At 55.2% G+C, this 15,000-nt stretch overlaps 1 protein-coding gene across 3 annotated transcripts in view; it reads left to right on the top strand.

Moving 5' to 3' along the window:
• The first annotated feature begins 8,481 nt into the window (after nucleotides 1-8,481).
• Nucleotides 8,482-15,000, top strand: part of LOC121873283 (tyrosine-protein kinase Src64B-like) — a 49,521-nt gene continuing 43,002 nt past the window's right edge. For all 3 annotated transcript variants that reach the window (XM_042376738.1, XM_042376757.1, XM_042376748.1), the window contains exon 1: nucleotides 8,482-8,486. The gene's annotated coding sequence lies outside the window, so the exon portion shown is untranslated. The remainder of the gene's footprint in view (nucleotides 8,487-15,000) is intronic.

Below are 15,000 nucleotides of genomic sequence, written 5' to 3' on the forward strand. Positions count from 1 at the left end.
TCGATTGTGCTTCGTTCAGTTACGTATTGCTGTGTGTGTGGTGCTGTTTGTGAGACGCGTGGGGCCAACTGGAAGAAATACAATTACAAAAAGTTGTTAAATTTTGACTCAATTTATGAGATAAATTCAACAAAAATCAGAATTATAATAAAATATTGAAATTAAACCCTCCAGGTTATATCATTTGGAAAGAAAAGAAAGAAAATAAAAAGTAATAGGAATGACACGGAAATAATTGAATGATAATGAAAGCACTCAGTTAGGTAAGAAAATATTCCCATAAGATATTAAAGGGACAAAATTAGTGCTGATAGATACTTAATAAAATACAATGTTTGACGGAATGTGTGGATAATGTGGTGGTAGTTGTTGTTGGTGAAGGCGGTGGAGGAGGTCAAGACACTCAATGAGAAGAGGATCTATCCTCCCACACACCTGACCAGCAGCCACCCTTGCTCTTATTACTGCCAAGGTGAGAGTAAGTTCTGTGCTTGGTGGTCTTGACGTAACACACACACACAATTACAGGTGTTTTTGTTGATGTTCTGTGTATTAATGGATAACCTGGGGAGAGAGAGAAGAGAGAGACCTCCAATATGATGTAATATTCTCACTCTTCATGTTCATTCTCTCTCTCTCTCTCTCTCTCTCTCTCTCTCTCTCTCTCTCTCTCTCTCTCTTCCTCCTTCGTCTCCTCTCCCTCTTCGTCTCCTCTCCTTCCTTCATCACTTCTCCTTTCCTTCATCACCTCTCCTTCCTTCCCTGAACCCTGTCTGGTTGTACACCCTCACGTCGACCTATACTGGTGCGTGCCCCGCCACCCAACCACCCACCCCCACCCACCCACCCTCCCACCTCAGTCCCAGTCAGAGTTTGGTTGGCTCATCACTGTGGTTGTGGGTGGGGGTGGATGGGTGGAGTTGATGAGTGGAGGTGGGTGGTGGGTTGGTGAGGTTGGAGGTGGTAGGAGTGAGTGGTGGGGAGTGGGTTTGTGTGTGTAACAGGTTGTCGTGAAGGGTTGGAAGGTGGTGGTGAGGCATCCTTACAGCACACACACACACACACACACACACACACACACCTTAATGGGTTATGGTGTTAAAATTGCGTGTGGTGAGAGTAGGTGAGAAGACATTGAGCTGTGTTAGTGTAAATTTTTGTCTTGTGGTGATGGTGGTGGTGGTGGTAGTAGTAGTGGTAGAGATGATGGTGGTAATGGTGGTGGAAGGAGAATAAATTAAAAGCATGTGTTAACCTGGGGCAGGTCAGCTGAGGGGTGTGAGAGGGAGGGATTCATGGTTCACACCACCTCTTACCACCCTCACCACCACCCTCACCACCACCCCTCACCCTCACCACCACCCCTCACCCTCACCACCACCCTCACACCACCCTCTCCCTCACCACCACCCTCCCCACCACCCTCCCACCACCCTCACCACCACCCTCACCACCACCCTCACCCCCTCACCACCACCCTCACCACCACCCCTCACCTCACCACCACCTCACCACCACCCTCACCACCACCACCACCCCTCACCACCACCCTCACCCCTCACCACCACCCCCACCACCACCCTCACCCACCACCCTCACCACCACCACCCCTCCACCACCACCACCCTCCCCACCACCACCCCCCACCACCACCCCTCACCACCACCACCCTCACCACCACCACCTCCCACCACCACCACCACCCTCCACCACCACCCACCACCCCACCACCACCCTCCCACCACCCTCACCCACCCACCCTCCCACCACCCTCCCCCACCCCACCACCACCCTCCCCACCACCACCCCTCACCCTCCACCACCTCACCACCACCCTCCCACCACCACCCCTCACCTCCACCACCACCCTCCACCCCACCACCACCCTCCCACCACCACCACCCTCCCACCCCCCACCACCACCCCTCACCCCACCACCACCCTCCCACCCACCACCACCCTCCCCACACCCCTCACCCCCCACCCCCACCCCTCCCCACCACCACCCCTCCCCCCCCACCACCACCCTCCCACCACCACCCCCCACCACCACCCTCCACCCACCACCACCTCACCCCCCCCACCACCACCCCTCACCATCCACCACCCCTCACCACCACCACCACCCTCACCACCACCACCACCCCTCACCACCACCCACCACCCCTCACCCACCCACCCCCACCACCCCTCTACCCCCACCACCACCCTCCCACCCCCCACCACCCCTCCCACCACCACCACCACCCTCCACCCCCACCACCACCCCTCCACCACCACCACCCCACCACCACCCCTCACCCCCACCACCCACCCCTCACCCCACCCTCACCACCACCACCCTCACCCACACCACCCCCACCACCACCCCTCACCACCACCACCCCTCCCACCCACCCCACCCCCCACCACCCCTCCCACACCACCACCATCGACCAGCCAGGCACAGGTCGTCGAACTCTTGTACCCCATATTTCTCAAAGGGATTTAAATTTGTATTATTTATCATTTATCTCATTTACCTTTGTTTAATGATCACTACGACTTGACAAATGACCTGACGATTACCCTCCTCCCTCCTCTCGTCCTCCCTCCCTCTCGTCCTCCAGTTTATCTCACCTGAAGATTAATCACCCAAAATACTACCTTCAGTGGAGGTTAGATTAGCGTTAGGTTAGGTTAGGATGAAATGAGGAGGAGGAGGAGGAAGAATAATGTATCGGTGGATAATGGAGGAGGGAGGAGGAAGAGGTCATGCTAGTGGAGGAGGAGGGAGGAAGGAGGAGGAGGAGGTAATGCTGTGGTGGATAGGGAGGGAAGAGGAAGAGGTCATGCTAGTGGAGGAGGAGGAGGAAGATTGGTCGTTGCCTCTACTCACCTGCATCCGGAAGTGTGCTGTGTGGGAAAGAGTGTTTTTAGGTCATGCACACCCCTTCCCCTCTCCCCCCTCTCCTCCCCTCCCCTTCATGAATTCTAGGAGGGTGGTGGGTGACTCTCTCTCTCTCTCTCTCTCTCTCTCTCTCTTTTTTTTCCTCTGTTTATTGGTCTTGATATCTCCTCCTTTCGTGTGTGTGTGTGTGTGTGTACAGAGTAACATTTCAACATGATTCAAGACTTAAGTGCTTTCTCATGTTGATGGATAACTGGACCTTAGCAGTACTCTAGACCAATCACCGGCTCTCATCTTCCCCATATAATCAGTCACCAACCCTCACCTCTACACAATCAACCTACTTACTCCATCTACCATCCCTACAATCTACCACACTGCTCACCTACAAACAGCCAATATTCTCTCCTTGCGATCAGCCACTATCCTTACCTGCCACCACCATTATCACCCCACACACCACCACTATCACCCACCTACCACCACCTTCACACCACCACACTTCACCCCACTACCATTATCACCCACCTACCACCATTTTTTTTTCTACACCAACTATCCCCCACCTACCACCACCATTTTCTACCACTACCACCACTATCTTCTACTAACTGTCTTGGTGCACCACAGACCCTGAGTGGAGTAGGTTATGACACACTTCTAGGCGTCACCTGTGTGTTTGTTGTGCAGGAGAGGCGACACACACACACACACACATGACCATCACCTGTAACTTTTTCCAGTCTCTTCTTCTTCCCCATATTATTAGAGAGGCTTTGGGAGGCTGCAGGCCACGTAGTAGTAGTAGTAATGTGTTGTGTTTAGTAGTAATCAGAACTGCCATTATCATTGACATTTTAAGCCTTATAATCTGGTCATATTTATGTTGTTTCTGTTTTGGCTTCACGGACCGGATATGGAGAAGCGACCACCACACGATAATAAACTACTGATAGAGAATAATGGTGATAAAGGATGGAATGAGCGTAGGTGTGATGATAGATGGTTGCAGGGGGATGTAACTGGGGATGGTGGTGATTGGAAGGTTAACAGCTGCTGGGATGGGTATATTTGACCTGGGTAATGACGTCTGATGCTTGTGACGGCCAGCCTGACTGGTTGACTGATTGGAAGACTCTCACTCGCTCACCACCACCCCCACCCCACCCGACCCCCAGACCCACCCCCCGACCCCCCGACCCACCCACTCATAAAGACAAAATGGGAGACAGCAATAAAACAAGGAGGTGGATGAGATCAGATAAATTAATGAAAGACAGAGACAAGGAAAACAAGGCAAGATAATGTGGGTGGGTGGGTGGGTTGGGGTGAATGAGTAGGTGAGTGGAGTGGGTGGGTTGGGGTGGAGTAGGTGGGGTGGGCAGTTTGGGTGGCCTTGTAAGTGCGTCCTTCCTCGCCTATTTGCTTCCTCGACCCACCTCCTATTTTATGTTAATTTGTTTAGTGTTTTTTTTGTTGTGTTTTTGGTTTTATGTTGCTCCTCACCTCACCCAGTCCCCACCTCTCCACCTCTCCTCTCACCCCTCACCCAGTCCTCACCCCTCACCTCACCCCCTCACCCAATCCCTCACCTCTCACCCCTCACCCAGTCCCTCACCTCCCCAGTCCCCTCACCCTCACCCAGTCCCTCACCCCCCTCACCCAGTCCCTCACCTCTCCACCCTCACCTCTCACCCTCCACCCAGTCCCTCACCTCCACCCTCACCTCTCACCAATCCTTCACCCAGTCTCTCACCCCTCACCCAGTCCCTCACCCCTCACCCAGTCCCTCACCCCTCACCCAGTCCCTCACCCCTCAACCCTCACCCCTCCACCCTCATCCTTCCATCTCCACCCTCTACCCCCCACCTCCTCAACCCTCCCTCCGACCCTCCTCCCTCACCTCCCTCCCACTCATTCCTTCCATCAGCCTCCATCATGCCTCTCATCCCTCACCAGTCCCTCACCTCTCCCACCTCCTCACCTCCCACCCATAACCTAACCTCACCTCACCTACCTCCCACCTCCTCCATACCTCACCATAACCCTAACCTCACCTCCACCTTACCTCACCTCCATCATAACCCTAACCTCACCTCCACCACCCTCACCTCCACCATAACCCTCCTCTCATACCTCACCCCTCCACCATAACCTCACCTCCACCATAACCTCCCTCACCTCCACATAACCTAACCTAACCCTCTCATCCTAACCTAATCCGCCCCACAAGCACACCTAACACGTCAGCAATCACCATAATTGTCAATCTTAAATGATCAATAACAAAATCACCACAATTGACGCCGTTTGTAATGTGTGTGCCAAAAAATAACCTCGTATTGTGGTAGGTGTTTATTTGTAGTTAATAAAGGGAGTTATTGTTTGATTTATTTTCTCTCCTTCGTGACCCGTAATGTGGTGATAATTCCTGTTTACGTAATCGAGAATTGGGATAATGTGGTGGTGATTTATGTGAAGTTTTTGAGGTTATTGAGTAGATTTTCTTCTTCTTCCTGTTCCTATTCCTCCTCCTCCTCTTCTTATCCTTCTTTATCTTACGCCACCTCCTCCTCCTTCTCATTTATAAAGTGTTGGAAATCTATAATGGTTAGGAAATAATGTTGACTCTTGGCCAAATGTTGTCAGGACCAAGTGTTGTCAGGGCTAAATGATGTCAAGTCAGGGGCGAAATGTTGTCAGCTCAGAGGTAAATGTTGTCAGCTCAGAGGTAAATGTTTTGTCCGGTCTGATGGTGTCACGGTCTAATGGTGTCAAGGTCAGGTGTTGTCAGGATCAAGGCAGGTTCTTTATCTAAATCTTTATTGAGATAGTTAACTAATAAAAGGCCTGGGTGTTGGTCAGGGTGCCAGGTGGGCTGGGTTGGCACCTTGCTCTGTGTGTGTGTGTGTGTGTGTGTGTGTGTGTGTGTGTGTGTGTGTGTGTTTAGATTTTAGAGTGAATTAATGTGTAAACTGATATGTATGTATGTACGTATGTATGTATGTGTTCTTAAGTGGATAAGTATGTAAGTAAATATGCAGGTGTTCATATAAGTGAGTAAATGAGTTTGTAAGTAATGTGTAGAAGTGACTACTACCACAACTATCACCCGTCCACCTACCACAACTACCACCCGTCCACCTACCGCCACTACCACCTGCCCACCAATACCACCACTGCCTGCTCACCTACCACACCACCACACAGCTGCCATGTACTGCTTGTTGGGAGGGTGGTGGGCGGCGCCTGGGTGGTGTGTGGGCGGGAACAATAAGTGGTGGTGAGGAATTTACGTCTTATCTTAAAGTAGTGACGATGGTGGTGATAGTGGTGGTTGTGGTGATGGTAGTAGTGATGATGGTAGTAGTGGTGGTGGTGATGCTAGTAGTGATGGTGGTGGGCAATAGTAATAATGTTGATTGTGAGATTAATTGGATTATTAATGGTGGTAGTAGTGGTGGTGATGGTGGTAGTGATGGTAGAGGAGGGCAGTGTGGTTCCCTGATCGATACTGGTCCCTGTCTAGCTGTCCGTTGCCTCACTACACCTGCTCTCTACCCCCCTTCCACCTTTCCCCCTTCATCCCCCTCCCTTCCCCTCCCCCTTCCCATCTATCCCCCTTAGCCCATCCCCTCCACCCCCCCACATCCATCCTTCACCACCTCCCTCCAAATACACATAAGTACTCACACGCACACACGTCTGAATTCACATGTCTACTCACCAGTCCAATACACAGATACACACGTCTCATTCACCCAATGTTTCACACTTACGTACATATCTGTTTCATAATACGTACACGTGTTAAATACATACATCAAGTGCATACTTATGGCCCAAATATACATACATCCTCTCTCTCTCTCTCTCTCTCTCTCTCTCTCTCTCAGGTAACAATTAGTGAATGCGTAGTACTACCTTTTGCCATAACTTCTCCTTTGACGCTCAGGTAAATAAATATCTGTGTGTTTTGGCGTTAACCGGAGGTAAAAGGAGAAGTGATGAAAGTGAGAGGTAAGTGAGATGTGGGAGGGGGTGCCAGTGTTCTCGTGCAGGTGCTTCGTGGTTAAACTACCTGTCACTATTCACCTCACCTCCCTGTCTGGTATTCTTCTCTCCTTCCTCCCTCCTTCCTTCTCTTCTCTCTCCCTTCCTCCCTCTTTCATTTTTCCTACTTCTCATTCCTCTTCCTCTCTCCCCTTCCTTCTCTCTTCCTTCCTTCTTTCTTTCTCCTTCCCATCCCCTTTCCCTTTTCCCCTCCTCCCCTTCCTCCTCCCCTCTCTCTCTCTCCTCCCCTCCCTTTCTCTCCCCTCCTCTCTCTCCCTCTCTCCCCTTCCTCCTCCCCCTCCTCTCCTTCCTCCTCCCCTTCCTCCTCCCCCCTCTCTCTCCCCTCCTCCCCCTTCCTCCTCCCCCTCCTCCCCCTTCTCCTCCCCCCTCTCTCTCTTCCTCTCCCTTCCTCCCTCCCCCTTCCTCCCCCCTTCCCTCCTCCCCCTCCCCTCTCTCTTCCTCCCTCCCCTTCCTCCTCCCCCTTCCTCCTCTCCCTCCTCTCTCTCCCTCCTCCCCCCTCCCCTCCCCTCCCCCCTCCTCTCTCCCTCCTCCCCCTCCTCTCTCATTCCTCCTCCCTTCTCCCTCCCCTTCCTCCTCCTTCCTCCTCCTCCTCTCTCTTCCTCCTCCCCTTCTCTCCCCTTCCCTCTCCTTCCTCCTCCTCCTTCCTCCTCCTTCTCCTCCTCCTCCTCCCTCCTTCCTCCTCTTCCTTCCCTCTCTCCCCTTCCTCTCCCCTTCCTCCTCTCCTTCCTCTCCCCTTCCTCTCCCTCCTCTCTCTCCCTCCTCCCCTTCCTCCTCCTTCCTCCTCCCTCCTCTCTCCCTCCTCCCCTCTCTCTCTCCTCCCTCCCCCTCCTCTCTCCCCTCCTCCCCCTTCCTCCCCTCCCCCCCTCCTCTCTCCCTCCCCTCCCCTCCTCTCTCTCCCTCCTCCCCTCTCTCTCTCCCCTCCTCCCCCTTCCTCCTCCCCCTCCTCTCTCTCCCCTCCTCCCCCTCTCCTCCTCCCCCTTCCCTCCTCCCCCTCCTCTCTCTCCCCTCCTCCCCCCTCCCTCCTTCCTCCCTCCCCCTTCCTCCTCCCCCTTCCCTCCCTCCCCTTCCCTCCCCTCCCCCTCCTCTCTCCTCCCCCTTCCTCCTCCCCTTCCTCCTCTCCCTCCTCTCCCCTCCTCTCTCCTCCCCTTCCTCCTCCCCCTTCCCTCCTCCTTCTCCCCCCCTCCTCTCTCTCTCCTCCCCCTCCTCTCTCTTCCTCCCCCTTCCTCCTCCTTCCTCCTCCCCTTCCTCCTCCCCTCCTCTCTCTTCCTCCTCCCCCTTCCTCCTCCCCCCCTCCTCCTCCCCTTCCTCCTCTCCCTCCTCTCTCCCTCCTCCCCTTCCTCCTCCCCTTCCTCCTCCCCTTCCTCCTCCCTCTCTCTTCCTCCTCCCCTTCCTCCTCCTTCCTCCTCCCCTCCTCTCTTCCTCCTCCCCTTCCCCCTCCCCTTCCTCCCTCCCCCTTCCTCCCCTCCTCTCTCCCTCCTCCCCTCCTCTCCTCCTCCCCCATCCCCCTTCCCCTTCCCCAAAAGTCAACATCAAAATCGCGCAAACAAACAGGTAGACCGTCACCCGAACACCCTCAGCCCAGTGCAGACCTCATCCAGGTATCCTGAGAAACGTCAGCCATCCTTTGTCTGGAGTGCTTGTGGCACTGTATACCTTTACCCTTTATGCCTTTACTGTGGCTGTATACCTTTACTTGGCTGTCCTTATGCCTTTACCTTGTGTACTGTAATCACCTTTGTACCTTTTACCTTTACCTTGTGGCATCTTATGCCTTTACCTTGTGGCACTGTATACCTTCTGTGTGCTTTCTTATACCTTTGTACTGGCACTGTATACCTTTACTGTGTGCTTTTATATACCTTTACCTTGTGCTTTTCATATACCCTTACCTTGTGCACTGTATACCTTACCTTGTGTATCCTTTGTGATACCTTTACCTTGTCTTTACCTTTACCCTTGGCACTGTATACCTTTACTTTGTGTTTTATACCTAGTAGGTTGTCTGAATGTGTGTTTGTGAGTGCTCTGCCTGATGTTGATCAGTGCCACAGAATAATGAAAACCGGTTATGGACGTCATTGACCGGCTTTGGGAATGTCCCAAGTTCCCCAGAGCCAAGTAGCTCCAGGTAAAAATCTCTCTCTCTCTCTCTCTCTCTCTCTCTCTCGTTTGGTCTTTGGCCATTGGTTCGTCTGCTCAGTTGGATCTTGTCATTATTTGTTAGCCATCTTAAAAAATGCTTCGCTGGCTGTCAAGTAAATTTTGGCTGTCAAGAGAGAGGATATCACGCTCCACAGTGTTTATTCTCCTTGACAGCGAAACTCAGCCTGTCAAGAGGACATCACGCGTTTGACAGGAGGATCTAACTTATCAAAGCAGGAAATAGTGTTGTTGTTTTTATCATATTGATCTGGGATGTGTGTGTGTGTGTGTGTGTGTGTGTGTGTGTGTGTGTGTGTGTGTGTGTGTGTGTGTTTCCAGGTCAGGTAAAGACTGTGGGTGTCCCACTGTTTTGGCATGTGTGGTGTGTTTTGGTGAGTTTAGTGATATGGTGTGGCCAGTGTGGCTAGGTGAGATGGTGTGGCCCAGTGTGTGTGAGATGTGTGTGTGTGGCTAGGTGAGAGGTGGCCCAGTGTGGTTGGTGAGATGGTGTGGCCCAGTGTGGTGGTGAATGGTGTGGCCCAGTGTGGTGGGTGAGATGGTGTGGCCCAGTGTGGTGAGAATGGTGTGGTCAGTGTGGGTGAGATGGTGTGGCCCAGTGTGGTTGGGTGAGATGGTGTGGCCCAGTGTGGTTGGGTGAATGGTGTGGCCAGTGTGGTTGGGTGAGATGGTGGCCTGGTTGCTTGCTGTGTGTATAAGACTCCCGGTAATTCCATTAAGTGTCTTCCTGATAACATTTGCACCTGGCTATTTTACCAGTTTGTGGTAAGTGGAAAAAAATCACCTGGAGAAAGCATTGCGTGTGTGTGTGTGTGTGTGTGCGCGTGTGTGTGTGGGGCAGTGGTTGAATAAGTGACAGTGGGTGAATTATGTGCCAATGAGTGAGAGTTAACTAGTGAGTGAGTGCGTGCGTGCGTGAATGAGTGAGCGCAGTGAGTCAATGGCAGTGAACTGGTTGTTTATTTGTGTGTCTGGAGGTAAAGTATGTGTTGACCACCACCACCATCATCTTCCCAGCCCTCACCACCTCCTCTACATCCTCTTCTCTCCTCCTCTCCTCCTCTTTCCAACCCTCCTCTTCTCCACCTCCTCTTCTCCAACCTCCTTCTTCTCCAACCCCCACCTCCTCTTCCTCCTCCTTTTCTAGCCCTCCATTCCTGCCTTTGCTGACTACTGACTGTTGTCGCTACCATTCACACTTTCTCTTGCTGAGCCCACCCTCCTGATCGCAGCGGATGTGTTTTAACTTATCCGTCTTTCAGTCCAGCAGAGTTATTGACTTCGCTTTGTTTTTGTTGAAGGGGCACGAGGAGGAGACAGAGAGAGAACGGAGGAGAAGGAGGGAGGTAGGGAGGAGGCAGTTCGTGCACACACCTTAATAGGATAACACCACTAGACTCTTCTCACATCTGGCAGCAGTACACACACACACACACACACACACACACACACACACACACACACTAAGCTATAGCGTTTTTGGTCATGATTTTAATTTTGTTCTTTGTCTTGTTGACTCATTAGGAGGAAATGTAATCAGTGAATTACTTTAGGAGCTGTCAGGGGTGTGTGTGTGTGTTCTGTGTGTGTGTGTGTGTGTGTGTGTGTGTGTGTGTGTGTGTGTGTGTGTGTGTGTGTGAAGTCTTAAAATTCACCCAATTTTTGTTTGGTTTTTCCTCGTATTTAAAAGAAAAAGCTTTACCTAAACAAGCTTAAATAGAAACTTTACCTCAACCCCCCAAAAGCTTTACCCCAGAAATTGTGATAGGTGAGGTAAAATAGGGCGACCCAGTTTAATGTAACCTTCACCACACACCTACAGGACCGCCATTGTGTGAGTGTGGGCGGGGGAGCTGGGGGGGGTGACTTAGACTGGGGGTAGACAGCGGTGGTGGTAGTGGTGGAAGTCGTAGGGCAGAGCAAGGTGAGGCTAGGTAGGTAGAAAGGGCGGGGCCACTTTGTCTAGCCCTATCTATGGTCAAGACCTCTCTCTCTCTCTCTCTCTCTCTCTCTCTCTCTCTCTCTCTCTCTCTCTCTCTCTCTCCTTCATTCACCACTACTACCACCACCTGCCAGACCTCCACCACCACCTGCCAGACCTCCACCACCACCTGCCAGACACTCCACCACCACCGCCAGACATTCACCACCACCACCGCCAGACCTCCACCACCACCTGCCAGACACTCCACCACCACCTGCCAGACACTCCACCACCACCCAGACACTCCACCACCACCTGCCAGACATTCCACCACCACCTGCCAGACATTCCCACCACCACCTGCCAGACCTCCACCACCACCTGTCAGACACTCCACCACCACCACCTGTCAGACACTCCACCACCACCTGCCAGACCTCCACCACCACCTGCAGACACTCCACCACCACCTGTCAGACACTCCACCACCACCACCTGTCAGACACTCCACCACCACCACCTCCAGACACTCCACCACCACCACCTGTCAGACCTCCCACCACCACCACCTGCCAGACCTCCACCACCACCACCTGCCAGACACTCCACCACCACCTGCCAGACACTCCACCACCACCACCTGTCCAGACACTCCACCACCACCACCTGCCAGACACTCCACCACCACCTGCCAGACACTCCACCACCACCTCAGACACTCCCCACCCACCACCTGTCAGACACTCCACCACCACCTGCCAGACACTCCCACCACCTGCCAGACACTCCACCACCACCTGCCAGACCTCCACCACCTGCCAGACACTCCACCACCACCTGCCAGACACTCCCACCACCTGCCAGACATTCCACCACCACCTGCCAGACCTCCCACCACCACCACCTGCCAGACCTCCACACCACCTGCCAGACACTCCACCACCACCACCTGCAGACCTCCACCACCACCACCTGCAGACCTCCACCACCACCAGACACTCCACCACCTGCCAGACCTCCCACCCACCACCTGCAAGACACTCCACCACCACCTGCCAGACATTCCACCACCACCTGCCAGACACTCCACCACACCACCTGCCAGACACTCCACCACCACCTGCCAGACATTCCCACCACCACCTGCCAGACCTCCACCACCACCCCTGCCAGACACTCCACCACCACCACCTGTCAGACCTCCACCACCACCACCTGCCAGACACTCCCACCACCACCTGCCAGACACTCCACCACCACCACCTGCCAGACCTCCACCACCACCTGCCAGACACTCCACCCACCACCTGCCAGACCTCCACCACCACCCGTCAGACACTCCACCACCACCACCTGCGACACTCACCACCACCAGACACTCCACACCACCACCTGCCAGACACTCCACCACCACCTGCCAGACACTCCACCACCACCTGTCAGACACTCCCACCACCACCCCTGCAGACACTGCCAGACCTCCACCACCACCTGTCAGACACTCCACCACCACCACCTGTCCAGACACTCCACCACCACCACCTGCCAGACACTCCCACCACCTGCCAGACCTCCCACCACCACCACCTGCCAGACCTCCACCACCACCCTGCAGACCTCCACCACCACCACACCTGCAGACACTCCACCACCACCACCCAGACACTCCACCACCACCTGCAGACACTCCACCACCACCTGCCAGACCTCCCACCACCACCTGCCAGACACTCCACCACCACCTGCAGACATTCCACCACCTGCCAGACATTCCACCACCACCTGCCAGACATTCCACCACCACCTGCCAGACACTCCACCACCACCTGTCCAGACACTCCACCACCACCACCTGTCAGACACTCCACCACCACCTGCCAGACACTCCACCACCACCTGCCAGACCCCACCACCACCTGTCAACCTCCACCACCACCACCTGTCAGACCTCCACCACCACCTGCCAGACCTCCACCACCACCTGCCAGACACTCCACCACCACCACCTCCAGACACTCCACCACCACTGCCAGACACTCCACCACCACCTGCCAGACCTCCACCACCACCTGCCAGACACTCCCACCACCACCTGCCAGACCTCCCCACCACCACCTGCCAGACACTCCACCACCACCTGCCAGCCTCCCACCACCACCACCAGACACTCCACCACCACCTGCCAGACACTCCACACCACCTGTCAGACCTCCACCACCACCACCTGCCAGACCTCCACCACCACCACCTGCCAGACCTCCACCACCACCTGCAGACCTCCACCACCACCTGCCAGACATTCCACCACCACCTGCCAGACATTCCCACCACCACCTGCCAGACACTCCACCACCACCTGCAGGCACTCCACCACACCACTGCCAGACCTCCACCACCACCTGCCAGACACTCCACCACCACCTGCCAGACCTCCCACCACCACCAGCCAGACCTCCACCACCACCACCTGCCAGACACTCCACCACCACCTGCCAGACACTCCCACCACCACCTCGAACCTCCCACCACCACCACCTGCCAGACACTCCACCACCACCTGCCAGACACTCCACCACCTGCCAGACACTCACCACCACCACCTGTCAGACACTCCACCACCACCTGCCAGACACTCCACCACCACCTGCCAGACACTCCACCACCACCTGTCAGACCTCCACCACCACCACCTGCCAGACACTCCACCACCACCTGCCAGACACTCCACCACCACCTCCAGACACTCCCCACCACCTGCCAGACATTCCACCACCACCCAGACATTCCACCACCACCTGCCAGACACTCCACCACCTGTCCAGACCTCCACCACCACCACCTGTCAGACACTCCTACCACCTGCCAGACCTCCACCCACCTGCAGCTCCCACCCCACCTGTCAGACCTCCACCACCACCTGCCAGACACTCCACCACCACCACCTCAGACCTCCACCACACCTGTCAGACACTCCACCCACCACCACCTGCCAGACCTCCACCACCACCACCTGCCAGACACTCCACCACCACACCCCCACTCCACCACCACCTGTCAGACACTCCACCACCACCTGCCAGACACTCCACCACCACCTGCCAGACACTCACCACCACCTGTCCAGACCTCCACCACCACCTGTCAGACCTCCACCACCACCACCTGCCAGACACTCCACCACCACCTGCCAGCTCCACACCTGACCACCACCACCACCTGACACTCCCACCACCACCTGCCAGACACTCCACCACCACCACCAGACACTCCCACCACCACCTGCAGACACTCCACCACCACTGCCAGACACTCCACCACCACCTGCCAGACACTCCACCACCACCTGCCAGACCTCCACCACCACCTGCCGGACCTCCACCACCACCTGCCAGACCTCCCACCACCACCTGCCAGACACTCCACCACCACCAGACACTCCACCACCACCTGCCAGACACTCCACCACCACCTGCCAGACACTCCACCACCACCCCTGCCAGACACTCCACCACCACCTGCCAGACCTCCACCACCACCTGCCAGACCTCCACCACCACCTGCAGACTCCACCACACCTGCAGACCTCCACCACCTGCAGACACTCCACTACCACCTGCGCACCACCACCGGACCCACCACCTGCAGACATTCCCACCACCTGCCTGTCCCACACCCCAGCTCTCCACCACCTGCCAGACACTCCACCACCACCACCTGCCAGACACTCCACCACCACCACCTGCCAGACCTCCACCACCACCTGCCAGACACTCCACCACCACCTGCCAGACACTCCACCACCACCTGGACACTCCACCCACCTGCCAGACCTCTACCACCACCTGCCAGACACTCCACCACCACCACTGCCAGACCACCCACCACCACCTGCCAGACCTCCACCACCACCTGCAGAACCTCCACCACCACCTGCCAGACCTCCCACCACCAC

Source organism: Homarus americanus, unplaced genomic scaffold, assembly GCF_018991925.1.
Source record: "Homarus americanus isolate GMGI-L3 unplaced genomic scaffold, GMGI_Hamer_2.0 scaffold55640, whole genome shotgun sequence".
Lineage (NCBI taxonomy): Eukaryota > Metazoa > Arthropoda > Malacostraca > Decapoda > Nephropidae > Homarus > Homarus americanus.